This window comes from Cupressus sempervirens, chromosome 10, assembly GCF_028749045.1.
Source record: "Cupressus sempervirens isolate cs-2001-9-10 chromosome 10, ASM2874904v1, whole genome shotgun sequence".
In the NCBI taxonomy this organism is placed as follows: Eukaryota; Viridiplantae; Streptophyta; class Pinopsida; order Cupressales; family Cupressaceae; genus Cupressus; species Cupressus sempervirens.
This window is the reverse complement of record NC_143127.1, coordinates 834297-850563: the sequence shown is the minus strand read 5'-3', so window position 1 is coordinate 850563 and position 16267 is coordinate 834297.

Sequence of the window (16267 nt, the reverse complement as noted above, 5' to 3'; positions counted from 1 at the left end):
TCAGCTGTTCATTCTGCAACTTCATTGTTGTGATCTCAATGTCTTTAATATTTATTTCATGATTAGCAATCATGACCTTGTTCATTAGTTCCAATTTCATGTGAGTAATCCTATTTATTGCTGATGATTTCTCTTCTAGTCTATTGGTCAACATTCTTTTATCATCTTCAATCATGACTTTGTCTTCCATAGCTTTCTTTTTCTATTCGATCACCTCACATAAAAATATGGCTTGTGATTCTTGCTCTATCTTTAGATTTCTGATCTCTTCAGTTAGGGTTATGTTCTTTTCCATTAGATCTACAATTGCTGCATTGAATTCATTGGAGTTTCCATTTACAAATAGTTCAGTAGTGTCCATCTCTTGGTATTGTGTGTCATTCTCCTCAATAGAAATTTCTTTCTTTCTTCTCAATGATTTCTTTAGATCTTCTCTTGCTTCATTCAACTAGTTTAGAATGAGTTGTATTTCAATCTCCTAGTTCTCAATAATCTTTCTCAAATTGTAAACTTCCATTTCCAAGATTTTCCTCAAACCTTTTATTTCAGAGGACTTGCTCTAATACCAATTCTTAGAAATAAAATAGGAAATAGGAAAGGTAAATTCTAAGAGGGTGGGTGTGAATCAATACTTTAAACTTTTACTCATAAAAAAATTCACCATACACCCATCTCACAAGTAAATTGAAATACCATATAAAGCATATACATCTAAAGTATGTAAAAAAGTGAGCATTCTTACATGTATGACACAAGATATGATTACCCAAAAACCCTCCAATGAGAAGGTAAAACTAGGGTGGGGATGACACCCACAAATCTTCACTAGTGTAGTAATAAAGTGTACGCAATGAAGGTTACAATGTTTGATCATGAAACATGATCTACCCTATGAAATGTCTATCCTGTTAAAATCTTACAAAGACTATTAGGTCTTACCCTATTAGAGGATTTCAACACCCTATTAGAAGTGTGCCTAATTAAAGGACTTTAACTCATAATTAAGTAATCATCTTGTTATAAGATTTCAATATATCTTGTTAGGACTACTCTATTAAGAGATTTAACTGATTCACCTATTTTAATTCATCATCAATGATCTTGTGATTAGCAATCTATTTCTTGATGCCAGATCACCTCTATACTAATGTGTACTTGATCCTTTTTGATCAGATGTCTCTCTACTATCCACTGTTTCTTTTCCTCTATTCTCCTTTAAATGATTCTATAATGTAACTCAAATCATAATACCTTGGTCACCATGAATGTCATATTTGCACATGCAAAATTTTCTTTCTCTACTCTTCTCTCTACATAGAACATTTAGGGTTTTTCCTCCTTAAGAAGACCTAGGTGACTTAGGATTAGGTATGAATCAATGGCTATGATTCATCCCTATTGTCACTTAAACCTTCCCTTTCCCTAATTGGATGAATGTAATACATAGGGATTCATACTTAATATTCATCCTTATCAACAAAAGATCATAAATTAATTCTTAAGTCGGCTCAAAAATGGTTTACATAGTAGTTTGTGCCAATACAAACAACTAAGTCAAAACTGTGTTACTTGGCACCTGAAGTACTTGGTGCTCAACACTAACTATGACTTCAATGCTGTTACTCAACATCTAAATGACTTAGCATGCAATGCTTGCTCGGCACCTGAATCATTTGACACATACTATCTGCTCGACACATGAGTTACTTGACACTCAATGTTTACTCAACATGCTCTAACTTACATGTTGTGGTTGACATATGTTACTTGTTTGACATGAACTAAGTAAATTACTTAGATGTATAGACACTCACTTGTCAAACCAATCTAAGATTAACATGGTCTATTTGGCAAGACAAAGGAAAGAGGATAAAACACATTACAAACAATTATTCTTTGAGGAATAGTTGAGAGATCAGTTGGATAGTGAAGTTCAGTGGTCTTTCCTTAGAAGCTATTTGGACAATGGGTTAATCTGCTTCCTACAACTCCTAAATGGGTTGGCACAACTCCTAACAATTTTAAAATCTCCTAGTATGGATTCAAAGTTTAATAATAGGGACTCATATATACTAAATCTTGCAAAAAAACTTCTAACAAGATCTATCCTCTAACAAGGAATATTTATATTAGTACATCATCTTGTGGGTACCATCACTACCAAGGTTTTCCCCATGATCAAGGGTTTCCCTAGTTAACATATCTGGTGCAATTGTGTATGTGTATCTTATAATGGTTGCTATTTACTTTGGTTGAATGGTTAAAAATAATTAAGATTGATAAATGTTTTAATTGGATAACTAATTCATGCCTAAGGAGGATAGAAAGAGCTAGAGATAAAGGTAATGTGGTAGTTGTTTTCTACACATCTCCCTCTAGATTGGTAATGTGATGCTACACTTCTTGTGTGAATAGAGTTGTATCACATAACTTGGTGTAAAGTGAGAAGATATTCTCTAAAACTTTCTTTACACTATCAATTTTGGTTGGCAACTCAACTTGATGAAGTGCAATGACACTTGATATTTGTTCATTGACCTTGTTTTGGAACTTCCTCTCAAACCATTCAAGTAGTTTGACATTTGAATCCAGGTCTGTATCATTCATCTTTTCCACTAAGCTTGTTAACTACTCTATGATAGGCATGTTTTCTTCTAGAGTAGGCATGTTAAATGCATCAAGAAATATTTCCTTGATCATTTGAAATGCTTGCATCTACCTAAGTTCCCTTCAAAGTAGTTCTTGGTGCTTTTTCTTAGCAAGAGCATCCTATAGTATGCTCATCTATTCAATAGTGATTGTTGCAAGATCAAACTTTGGAAACACAATCACTTCATCCAAGTTAACATCAACAAATGATTTAACTTCATTTGCCTTAGATGTGCTAGGACTAGGCCTTGATAATTGTAATGGTGTAGCTTCCACACTCAGCCTATGAAGAGCTTGACTTGGAGGAGTAGCAATTTCTTTCAAAGTGACTAGTGCTTTTATTTCTAATTGCTCCCTAGGCTTTATAGTCAAACTTAACTCTCTAGTCCTATCCTAGTCTTTCTCTTTATTTTTAGTTGCACCTTGAGTTTGTGTTGTAGGTGTAGGAGTAACATCCTCACCTATTTGAACTTGTGTTTCATCATTTTCTTCTTTTCCTTCTTCCTCAACTTTATGTGTCTCATCCTTATCATCTTCCTTCTCTTTTTCATTTTCTGAGATTGGAGTTCTTTGTACCAATATACTGATAGTAGATGTGGATGGCTCCTTTCTTTGATACACTATAATAGGTGTTGTAGATTGTATCAATGTAAATTGAGGAGGGCTTATAGATGTTTCTTGTGTCTTCTTCCCTATATATGCCTTGTCTACCTTCTCAATTTCATCAACACTCACCAATACAAGATGACTACATAGTTGTTCCTTGGTGGTGGATTCTACCAGCATCTTCTTTATGTTTTCCTTAGTAACAAGATTGATGTTCTGAGTGATAGTGTCAAAAACATCCTTAATCTTTACTGTCTCCAATTTTGTATCTTTCCCGTGTTGTGGAATGGCAATCGACACTAGTGTATCTGGTACAATCTATTATGTTTGTTGTTGATCTTTAGCTATTGCCTGTGTGTCTATCTTCATTTCTATGCGTTCTACATGTGGATCCTTTTTAGTCTCTTTTTTAGTAACCTCTATTACTTCTTTCTCACCTTTGTCTTAACCTACCTCAATAGGTGTTTTCTCAATTTTGTTAGGAGTTGTCAAGCCATAAATTAACTTCCATAGCAGTGTAGTCTTCTGTATAACATCTTCAATGTTATTATGCAAGATATTAAATGCTCTATATTTCGGTGCAAATATTCCTTTGTATTGTTTGATTTTCTTTGTCATTATTTCCTTATCCAATTCTAGCATCAGTTGAGCAAGTGTAGTCTCTTTGATTTGTCTTTTTGTATCTAGACTATATTTCCATTTTTTCTCAACTTTGTCATATAGACCTTTTGGTAATGAGTTTTCAATCTCAATTGGAGTTTGCCTAAATGTTGCCATCATGGCATAAATTGATTCTTCTACTTGGTTCTTCTCAATCTTTCCAAGTTTATCAAATTCAATGTGTGTGAATCTAGATAATTTAGCATGACTCTTTATATTTTCACACAAATTGTCCAAATCAAAGGAAGGACTATGACTTACCACTTTGAATTGGCTATTGTGATTAGATTCTGTCTTCTCTTCATATGATTAAGGTGGAGCAACATATTTTCTTCATGTCTTCTTCTCAGGTTCTCCTCCTATGCTAGCTATTCTAGCTCTCCTTCCCTTTGGTTTCTCTACTTCCTAAATCTTCTTTGCATTAGCTCTTATGCTAGCCCTTGTAGTAGAAGCTGTAGGCTTAGGTTGTGTGGGTTTTACAACTTTCTTTGGTTTAGTAACTGCTGGAGCCTTTTATTTCCTTTTCTTCTTTTCAGTGGTACTAGGTGCTTCATTTGCTTCTTCTCCTTTGTCACCTTCTTCAATTTCTACCTCTTCCCCATCTTTATCTTCTCCTTGTCCTTGTGTAATGGCTAGTGGTGCTTGAGTAGGTATATCTTCACCTTCATCATCATCATCTTATTCTGCCTCTTCACCAAATTTATCTTTTAGTTTCTTTATGATTATATTTTTCTTCCTCATTATAGAGGCTGTCTTTAAATCCATAGTAATTTTATATTTTTCTTCATCATAATTCCTAAAGGCTGTAGCCTTGTTATCTACTTCTTCTAAAAATAATACTATAATTATTGCAGAGGCCTCATCTACATTGATTTCATATCCTAGAGGTCTTAGCGACCTCACTCTTGGAAAAACAACATGAACATATGTTAAATTAGTGTCAACTAGAAAGAAAACATCATTTTAATGTTTCTCAACTAGTGAAACTAGTATCCGTAGTCTTTTCTTCATCGACTATTTGAAATCTTCAAAGTAGCTTGTCATGATGAACTCAAAGTTTTCTCCAAGTTGCTAAATAAATTCACCTATTTGCGCTTAACTAGATCTATTTGTTTTTCACACAATTTTACCAAAGGTAGGAAATGTATTTTGCACATAGAAAATATACATACAAGTATTGACCCAAATTTACACTGTGCACTTTTGGTTTTCCTTAATGCTCCAAAATTTTTTGATAATTGTTGCAACTACAACTTGACAAGGTCATAAGAATGATCCTTCTTAACTATCTTGTATCCTAGATCAATAGAAATACAAGGTACACTATTCAACCTTCTTGATTGAAAGAATTTATGTGCAATTATCCTCACTGCAAATGAAATTAGGGGATTTGTGATGGTTTCTATTATCATCCCTCTTTTACTACCCCTATGTTTTTCTCAATGACTTCTTTTGCTTCACTCCCCATGGTTTTTGATCTATCTAGAGTTTGATATACTATTTCCCTCTTAACTATTTATTGGTAATTTTTATAGGTCCATTCTCCAACCATATAGAATTGTCATGTATTCTTCTTAGAACAATCTTAATCCATTCTATTTTAAAGACATTAGGGAACTCTAGGGCACGAGTTAACCCTTTCCTTTCTACAATATTATATTCTTCCTTCTATTTTCCATTTTTACACAATTTGTTGTATAGGTCATTGATCTCCATGTCACCTATACTACTCACCTTACATGTATAATAGCTTCTAACATCCTAAACCATCAAAACTTGTGGTGTATCATTGATAGCACACTAGACAGATCTTTCTTGTAAGTGATGTTAGGAATAGCTCTAAAGCTTGGTGGTTTAATCTCATTATTGATTAATTAAATATTTAAAACTTCTTTGCCTCCTTTCTCCTTAGCAATAGAATAACTAGACACCATAATGATTACCTAGGGTTTGCAAAACTTAAATAGTGTAGCTCAGTACATGATAAATACCTTTCTATTGAATAGTAGTTGAATTTGATCTACAAACTCTTGGAATGATTTCTTCAATTCACCTTTAGCTCTTCGTGCTCTTCTTCAAATTTGAATGATGTCAAATGAGTCAAAATCAATCATATAACCCATGAAACTTTGCAATAAATGCTTAGTGCTTACACAACTACAAGCTCAGCTTCAACATATATTCCAACTCACTTAGCTTCTATGTGATTTCCTTCTCACTTGACAACTACTATGAGCTCAGCCATCACTATCACCTACGATAGCTTGGCATTAACTATCTTTCACTTGACAGATATAGTGAAACTTTTCATGCTCAATAGTAACATGAAAACTATCAAAACTCAAAGATTTCTTCTAGGTCCTAATCAACATTTTGCATCTTTCTTCATGTGTATATAATATTTTTAGAACTAAATGCTTGGAAATGATGTAAAATATGTCATTTACAATATTAGTTCCAACATAACTCTTGATTGCTTAATTTGAATTGGTGTGATCACTTGACCCATTGGGTGAAGTATTCCCATATGAGCTTGATGTACTAAAATCATCCTTCTTCCATGTTTTGTTCATTTGCACTTTGACTTCTTCAACATCAATCTTCCCTTTGCCTTATTTGAACTCATTACTTGGTGCCTTTGACCTTGTTGAACAATGCCTACTTATGTGACTAATTCTCAAGCAACTACAACATGTGGTTTGACTTAACAACCTACTATAATCACTTCTGAAATGTGTTCTTATACAATTCTCTGGAACATATCCATACTCTTGACAATAATGACAACTATACCTAGTATTATAATCCCAATTGTAAGAGTTTCCTTTGTGATTTACCTTTGTTTGCTTGTTTGATGACCATTTGGGCTTGGATATGCATTCAAATTCTCTATGTCCATACTTCTAATAGTTATAGTAGTATCCTTCAAATCTTTGTGTGCCCATAGTCTTGGTTCTAAATTCATGTGCTTGATGTCCTTGCTTGTTACATTTGTGGTAGTGACCCCTAAACTTCTTCTTAGGATTTTGATTTTTAGTCTTACCCCTACAAACATTTGATGTATGTCCTAGATTCCCACAATTATGACAAGTGGGTTTGGAGTTCTTACCTTTGTTACTTTGTTCACCACTTTTAGATGATTCTCCTTCTTTAGTGCTGGTGTAACCTAATCCGATAGTATCATCATTAGATCTAGGAGATCTCATCATTCTTTCAAAGTACTTGATGGCTTCACTTGGTTTGTTGAAACTTTTAGTAAATTCTCTTTCTCTCTTTATATCATTACTCAATTGTTCATTCTGTAATTTTAGGGTCATGATCACAATGTCTTTTCCATTCAATTCATGATTGGAAATCATGACTTGATTTATTGTTGCATGTTAGCAATTTTATGCACTTCTGATATCCTTTCCTCCAATCTATTGGTTAGTGTTCTTTTATCATCTTCTATCATGACCTTGTCTTCTGCAACTTTCTTTTTCTTCTCAATCATTTCACATAGCAATTTTGATTGGACTTCTTGTTCTATCTTTAGTGTTATGAACTCTACATTTAGGGTTCCATTCTTTTCCATCAGATCTACAACTGCTGCATTAAATTCTCTTGAATTTCCTTCAGTAAATAATCTAGTAGTGTCAATCTCTTTGTAATGTGTGCCATTTTATTTAGTAGCTATATCTTTCCTTCTCTTTAGTTAACTCTTTAGGTTATCTCTTACTTCATTCAACTGATGTAGGGAAAGCTGTATTTCAATCACTTGATTCTCAATAGTCTTTCCTAACTTGTAGACTTCATTTTCAAGATCTTTCCCCAAAGATGCAAATCTTTTGCCTTTTAGAAAACAAGGCTTTGATACCAATTGTTAAAAATACAATAGGAAAAGTAAACTCTAAGAGGGAGGAGGTGAATCAACACTTATAAAAACTTCAACTCTAAAATAATTCACCGCACATACATCTCTAACATGTAAAGTGAAATAAAAAATTAAGCATACCTCTACTACATGTAAACACATAAACATTCACACATATATGACATAAGATATGATTACCCAGAAGGCCTCCAATGAGAAGGTAAAATTGGGGTGGGGATGATACCCAAAAATCTCTACTACTGTAGTTGTAAAGTGTATCCAATTAAGGTTACAATTGTTTTACCATAAAATATGATCTATAATGTGAAAGGTTTGCCTTGTTAAAGGCTTACAAAGACTATTATATCTCACCCTATTAAAGGATTTCAACGCCCTATTAGAAGTGTGATTGGTTAAAGGACTTCAACTCATAATAAAGTAAGCACCTTGTTGAAGGATTTACAAAAGCCTGTTAAGACTACTCTATTAAGAGATTTAACTAATTCACTTGTTAAAATGACTCAACAATGATCTTGCAGTTAGTACTCTACTGCTAGATAACATATAATCTCTTTGCATGTATCCTTGATCCACTCTTCATCAGATGTATCTTTTCTATCTTCTAATTCCTTTCCTCTAACAAATTTTGCAATTCATGTACTATGATCACTATCCCTCTATGAGCTCTAAACACTTTATTTGTGCATGCAAACTTCTCTCTTTGCATATACACCTTTCACACACTCTCTCTTAGTTCTAGGGTTAGCATTTCTTAAAATGATTTTGGTGATTAGGGTTAGGTATGAATAAATGATTTTAATTCATCCATCTAGTTGCTAAATTCATTCCTTTTTTTGATTGGATGCATGTACTACATAGGAATCATTAATTAAGATTCAGTCTTATCATCTATGATCGCAAAACAATCCTCAAGTTGACATAAAAATGATTTACATAGATGTTTGTTCCAATACAAAAAACCACGTCAAAATTGTATTACTCGACATCTGAAATCCTTGATTCTTGGCATCAACTACAACTTTGATGCTATCACTTTACATCTAAATGACTTGACATATACGGCTTTACTTGACATGTGAATCACTTGGAACATACTGAATTCTTGACACTTGAGTGAATCGACACTGTTTGAGTATCTCACTTGGCATGCACTATTTGACATGTATTACTTGTTCAACATGAACTAAATACATAACTAATAAATGACTTTAGCATTTATATACTCATTTGTCAAAACCAAACTAAGATCAACAATCCTTAGTTTCATTCTATTTCTCATCTATGAGAACTCCCTCTATCAATGTAAAATCCCTCTGACTTTAGTTTCTCCTTTTGTCAAAAAAATCTATCTTCAACATCTTCTTTTGCTAGAAAACTCTCCCTTTTTGATATCAAACCAAGTTCTTCCTCTTTGACATCTTCAAAATTTTTTTTCGTGATATGACACACACAAACTTCTCCCTCTTTGACATTTAATGCCAAAGATAATATTTAGTGAATATCAGTGTATCTAATGTATTGATTCATATGCAATCTGCCCTTTCATTACTACATCAACTTGATTGATCTTCAACATGCACTAGTTGATGCATCACTAAAATTAATTTAGTGAGCTTTAGATAGAGGAATAACCCCTATCTTACCTCTTAGTTACAAAAATGTATCCTTAGGTAATGAATTTGTGAATATGTCTACAATTTTTCTTTAGTATTCACATATTCTAATCTTACCTCTTTATCTTGCACCAATTCTCTAAGAAAATGATATTTTATTGCAATGTGCTTGGTCTTGGTATGCATCAAATGATTCTTTGATATATTAATTGCACTTGTGTTATCATAGTAGATAACCTCTAAATCCTTGATTTCTACCTTCATACCTACCAATAGTTTCTTGAACCAAACAATGTTGGAACAATTAATTGCTTCTGCAACATACTCTACCTCTACTATAGATTGAACAATGCAATTCTACTTCTTACTTGTCTAAGAAACTAGTCTCTTAACAAGAAAGAATGCTCCACCACTAGTGTTCTCCCTGTCATCAACACATCCTACCCAATTTGTATCAACAAAGGCTTTCAAATCTAAATTGCCTCTTTTCTTGTACCATAATCCCTAGTCTTCAATACACTTTAGATACCTCATGATTCTCTTTATTGCCATCATATGATTTTCTTTAGGATTAGCTAAAAATATTGCCACCATATTGTTGAAAATTGGCTATATTTAGATATGTAAATATTATCATTAATGGAAAAACATGATGTACATTCTTGTAGAAAACCTCAAAAATAAAAATAATTAGCTTTTTGGTACTCAAAAAATTGTCCAAGTATGAAACTGGTTTACAATAGTGTATTTTTTTGAAGTATAACTTGTTTATATGATGTTATCTATGAGAGAGAGGTTAGATGGAAATAGTATACTTGTTGATGATGATGTATAAAACCTCAAACATTAGTACATACAATAGGAAAAAGAGATAAAAGGTAAAGGAATTATTTTGTTTACAAAATAATTACTTGACCAATTAGGGATGACATCCTAGATGTTTACTCTAAGTTGGAAAAGTTTATTTCGGTCCTAGATGACTTAGCAAAAATTTGTGAAAAGGAATGGTATTTATGCAAAGACATCTTGTGAAGTTATTTGTAAGTGATGTGCAAAAGTTATGAATGCGATGTTTTGTATCTTATATAGAAGTGAGTTTTTGATAATCGAATTTTGTGACTCAAGATTGAGCTAAGGACATAGATCAGTTGAAATAAGTTACAACATATATACTTCTATACTTGAGGAACTTAAAGAGTAAATTACTTGTTTGGGCAGTGAGCTCTTTTTGTAATTGAAAGTACATGTTTTGGCAGTGAGGTCTTCTTGCATACATTGTACCACAACTCCTAATAGGGTTGGAATCTCCTAACAAGAATTCAAATTCTCCTAACAAGGACTCATATGTACTAAATGAGTTTATAGACTCCTAATAGGGTCCATCCTCTAATAAGGAACATTTATATTAGTACATCATCTAGTGGATATCATCCCCACTGGGGTTTTTCCTTGGTAAGGGTTTATCTAGTTAACAAAATATGGTATTATGAGTTCTCTATGTGCATGCTTACTTTTACTATTCAACGTACTTTTTTAATTTCTTATGTATGGTTCAAAGTAATAAATAATATCTATTTGGTAACAAAAGTTTGTAGAATATAGATTCACCCCCCCTCTTAGTGTTCCCTATTTCTAACAATTGGTATCATAGCTCAGCTACTCAGAAGAGGCTTAACAACTTGAGTAAGATCCCTACGGATATGGAACAATTGATGAAGAACCTTGAAGAGACACTTGAAAAAATTGGTCTCCTTACTAAAGAAACAGATAATTTAAGAAACAAATATGAAGACTCCAATGTGTACATTGGAAAACTAAAGGATAAGATTGAACTTCTAAAATCCAAGCCTAAAACTAATAAATCTGAAATTAGTGATGATGAATATTCAAATCTGAAAATAGAGTACAAGATCTTGAAGCATGAATTAAAGATTACCAATTTGAAGTTCAGTTTGAAGAGTGATCCTAGCAAAGTTGAATCTAATTTGAAGAATGAAAATTCAAATCTTTGAGCCATTCTAGCAAAGAAGACATCTGGACTTGAAGCATTAAAAAAAGATCATGAAAACTTCAAAAGTACAACACTATTGTGAAAGGTGAACTAACTCAAAGCAAGGTACAACTTGAAAATATTTATTTTAGCAGTGAAAAGATTGATGAACAAATGTTAGTACAAAGACCTACCTATGAGAAGAATGGTCTTGGTTATCTATTTAGCATGTTTGCAAAGAAGCCTAAAAATAGATCAGATTTGGAAGAAAAAAAAATTCTAATTATAAGATTGAATCTAGTCAATCCTTTGATAAATCTAAAGAATTTGGACAAGATAAGGAAACTAAGAAATTGGATGAACTAAAACAAGTTGAATCTCCTAAAGAAACCAGGTATGAATTTAGAGGTAGGTATTTTTCATGTAATGAAATAGGTCATATGAAAAGAGATTGTACAAATAAGTCATTTAATCCTGTTACACATTTTTATTGTCATAATTATCATGGTATTGGTCATAAAGCAATTGATTGTAGGAAACCTAAATATGATAATGATAGAAGAAATTGTAAAATGTTTGGAAATACTAACCTTGTAAATAGAAGATGATCTAATGAGAGGACATCAAGAGAAAGAAGACCTTATGAAGAATGGAAATAGATCATGTGTTATATGTGTAACAACTTTGGAGACATAGCTTAGAATTGTCAAAAACCTATTGATCAATAGAACCCTAGAAGCAAAACCCCAGTATGTCAGTTATGCAACAACTTTAAACATATAGCAGAGTATTGTACAATGGATAGAAGGAAAAATAGAAGAAACTTTAGAAATAGAAGGAACAATGGTAGAAACTTCAGAAATGACATAAATAATCATGAAAGGAACTTTAGAACTAAAAAATATAATGAAGATCAAAGAAATGTGGTAAGTGAACTTCAAGAAGAACTTGATGAGACATTTGTAAAGGGATTAAGTATTGGATTTGAAGAAAAGTAAGATGATGCAGAGAAAGGAAGATTGAAGTCAATAATTGAGTTTGATTCAACCAATTTGAATTAAGCTTGTTCACAACACCATAATTTGAAACTTGATTTAAAGATTGAACTATGAGTAGCGAGGTTGAGAAAAGATGTATCCAGATGAGTTTAGATTGTAGCTAAGATTGCTTATAATTTAGAGCTTATCAAAACAAGTTATAAAGGAAATAAGAGTTACTATTATAATAGAAAATTTTTATTCTATGACAGAAGATGAAATCTATGTTTTCACAACAAATTTCGTGGAGTGAAGTTTTGTGGAGCATTTTCATGATGAAATGAAGCTATGATTAACCATGGGTAGCATTTGAAGATCAAATAGATGATTTAGAGTAGATATTTGATTTTAGAATTAAATAAATAGCTTTTTTGAGTTAGCAAAGTACATAATTAATGCAAGTTAAAGTTGGATAAATAGAGTAAAAACTTGATTACTTCCACATCATGATTATTTTAGAAGCTTATAGCACCCAAAAGTGATTTGTCAAAGTGATTTCAAGCAAAACCCTACTTTCAAAGAAGGTATTTTATCATTTTTTGCATAGAATTTACTTGATAAATTTCTATTTGGTGAAATTATAGACATGATAGTAGTTCAAAATATTGAGAATGTTGAGAGACCTAAATTGAAGGTTGTTTCTATGAAACCCTTAGAAGGAAACCCTAATTCAACTTTATTAATAACTCTGACCATTGTAGTTTACTTTGAAGACGTAGGAAGCTACTTGTGTAGCAAGTTTGAAAATGTTGGAGGTGAATTTATGAAAAAGGATATGGAAATTTTTTTCAACCATGATATCACTATGAAGCCTAGATTTGAACATCTAAAAGATTTAGACCTAGTTAGATATTACTTCTACTGTAAACTTGACAACAAAGAATGGACTCAAATTATATTAAGTAGAATTCATAATGGGAAGTTTTGGATTGGAGACAATGTAGTTGACATCTCTATCGACCTTATTCATGAAGTTACTAATCTTAGCAAATAAGGTAGTGTACCCATTGGTGATAAATGAGTTAAGAAGAAGGTGGAACTCAATAGTAAAGTAGTTTATAATGGTAAGACAAGGGTGATTAGCACCATCAAACAACATGATGTGAGATTCTTGAGCAGAATCATTGCATATTATATTTGCACAAGTTCTAAGAGCGACGAGTTGTTAGCAGGCTTTATCTATGCAACCTACAAGATTTTTATTGAGAAAGAACAAGTAAATTTCTATAAGATTTTGAGAGTACAACTCCTTGAGAATTTGGAGAAGATTAAGAGAACTAAGAATGATGTATTCAGATTTTAGTCATTGATCAATCATATTTTCTATCATGTACTTAAGAGATTTCCATTTCTATCAGTTACACAAATCATGAGTAGTGAAAGATGTACTATGGATAAGATAATAGATGTATGCAAAGGCATATTACAAATAAAATCTTGGATAGTGGCAATTTGATTATGAGGACATTCTAGAATGAAATGAAACAAAGATTCAGAATTGCACTAGCAATTGTCAAAAAATTTAAGGATGACATATGTTTTATGGTAGATATAGACCTAACTTATGTTGAAGTAGTAGAACCAAGGGAAACATTTTTTGAACCCTTAGGTTATGAATTGAGTGATGATGTAGCTATTGGTTACATTGATCTATTGTTGAGCTCTAGAAAGGACTAAGCCTCATATAGATTTGGAACATATGAGGAGATAACTTAGTCAACTTACTAGATGTCTTTAGAAAAAAAAATTTCATAAGAAGGTTGTGACTATAATAAAGAAAGCATTATTTGAGGCCGGTATGTTAGAAGAAGAATCATAGGCAGTTAGACAAACAACCTCTGAACTGAAACAAACTGGTGAACATAGTGTGATGTATGTGACACCTTTGTCAGTTGGTCAAGCATCTAGTGTATCCATTGTAGTAACTCCTACTGATCAGAGCATCCCATATGCTATTGTATTAGTCAAGCAACCTAGTAAACATAAAAGGAAGTAAAAAAGAGTCAAGCAACAAGCTACTAGACCTGAGAAAAGGAAGGAAACATTATTGATGATTAAAGATTCTAGTGAAGACAAAGAAGAGGAACAAGAAGTCAAACAACTAGAAAAGGTTGTTGCTTCTAAATAGCTAGTAGGTAAAAAAAGGCAACCCTGGAAATTGAAGATAGAAAAGATTAACACAACTATGTTAATGAAGGAAAATTTGTGCAAATGAATAAATTCTATGATTTATACAATGATATTGAGAAAGAGCAGATTGATATCTCTACTATGAGATATATGATTCTTAAAAATTTGAAATTTAAAGACATTAAAGGCTTTGTGAATTAGAAAGTCTATGATAGAATTATAGAAAATAAGGCACCAATTCATGAAGAAGACACGGAACTTCATAAATCCATGATTAGAACTATGTGCAAAACTAATGATTAAGAAGAAATCAAGAAATTGATGAGTAAACTAGCACCCTACTTAAGAAACAAGATAAGGCCACTTTTATTTATGGGATGTGATAAGAATGTCATAAGAAGTGAAATAATTGTAGCCATCAACAAAATGATGATTGAGGTAAAGGCAACACCTACCACTATAGAAAAAACTTTGGAAGTGTCAATAAGTGGTGATATAATGAAAATTGATGAAACAAGTTTCAGTATTAATATTGATGATGATCCTTTTGTATGTTCTGATAGCTTGAGTTCCACTTTGAAAATATTTAGGATCAATTGAAACTAATTGAAAAGGACAAAAGGTAGTTAGAAGAAGAAAAGGAAAAGATTGAAAAAGTCAGGCTAAAATTGCTTGCGGAGGAAAAGAAGTAGATTGAAAAAGAAAATAAGAGAGAAGATGAAAAAGAGAAGAAGCTAGAAGAAGAAAAGAAAGAAAAAGAAAAGGAAGAAAAAGAAAGGAAAGAAAGAGAGGAGAAGGAAGAGGAAGAGAAAAAAAAGGAATGCATTAGAGAAGAAATAAGGGGAAGATGAGGTTAAAGCATCTAGCTCATCCACTCCAATATCTTTTGCTAACCTTATAGGTGATGATGATGATCAATCTAACTTGATCTCATCTTTGAATAAGTTGATTGAGAAGAATAAGAAAGTAAAGATTCTACAAAGAGCATTAATGGAGGTGATTGACATATTGCACAACACTCTGGCAACCAAACATACAAAAGAAAACCCTGAGAAAAGAACCAAAGAAATATTAAAACCTTTTGATGATGAATTTACAAATTTGTTAAATGTTATAGAGTCTAAGGCTCAAATTTCTCATGATGCTAATCTTTTTAGGACTGTTTTTCAAAATATAAAGAATGATTTATTGAGTGTTGATACTTGTATCAAGGAACTCTAAAGATGTCAAAAAGTTGGCAAGGTATTGTACATCAAATGTACTTTATCTCACAAGTTGACTAAAGAAATAGATAGTAATACTGAAGGGAAGCTAAGTGAGCTGGAAGCTATGACAAGTCAATTATAGCAACCCTCTAGCAGAGTTGAAGATTTTGAAGGACAAGTTGCTGATGTTCACACTGACATTAGGAAACTGCAACTTGAAAAAGAGAAAGTTTTGAGAAGATTATTAGAATTTAGAGAATCTATTGCTCTAAAACTATTAGACATTGAGAGACAATTGGAGGAATGTGTCAAAAAAAAGGACACTTATTCCCATTCCACATACTTTGACCTTAATACATTTGAGATTGAATCATGTGACTTGTGTGCAATGCTCACTACTGCCGAAGTAGCCAAGGACACATGGAAGAAAGGTATGGATAGTCTAAAGGAAAATTTTAATGATTTTATGAAGATGATATCAGCTTGAGGCAGAAAGACATAAA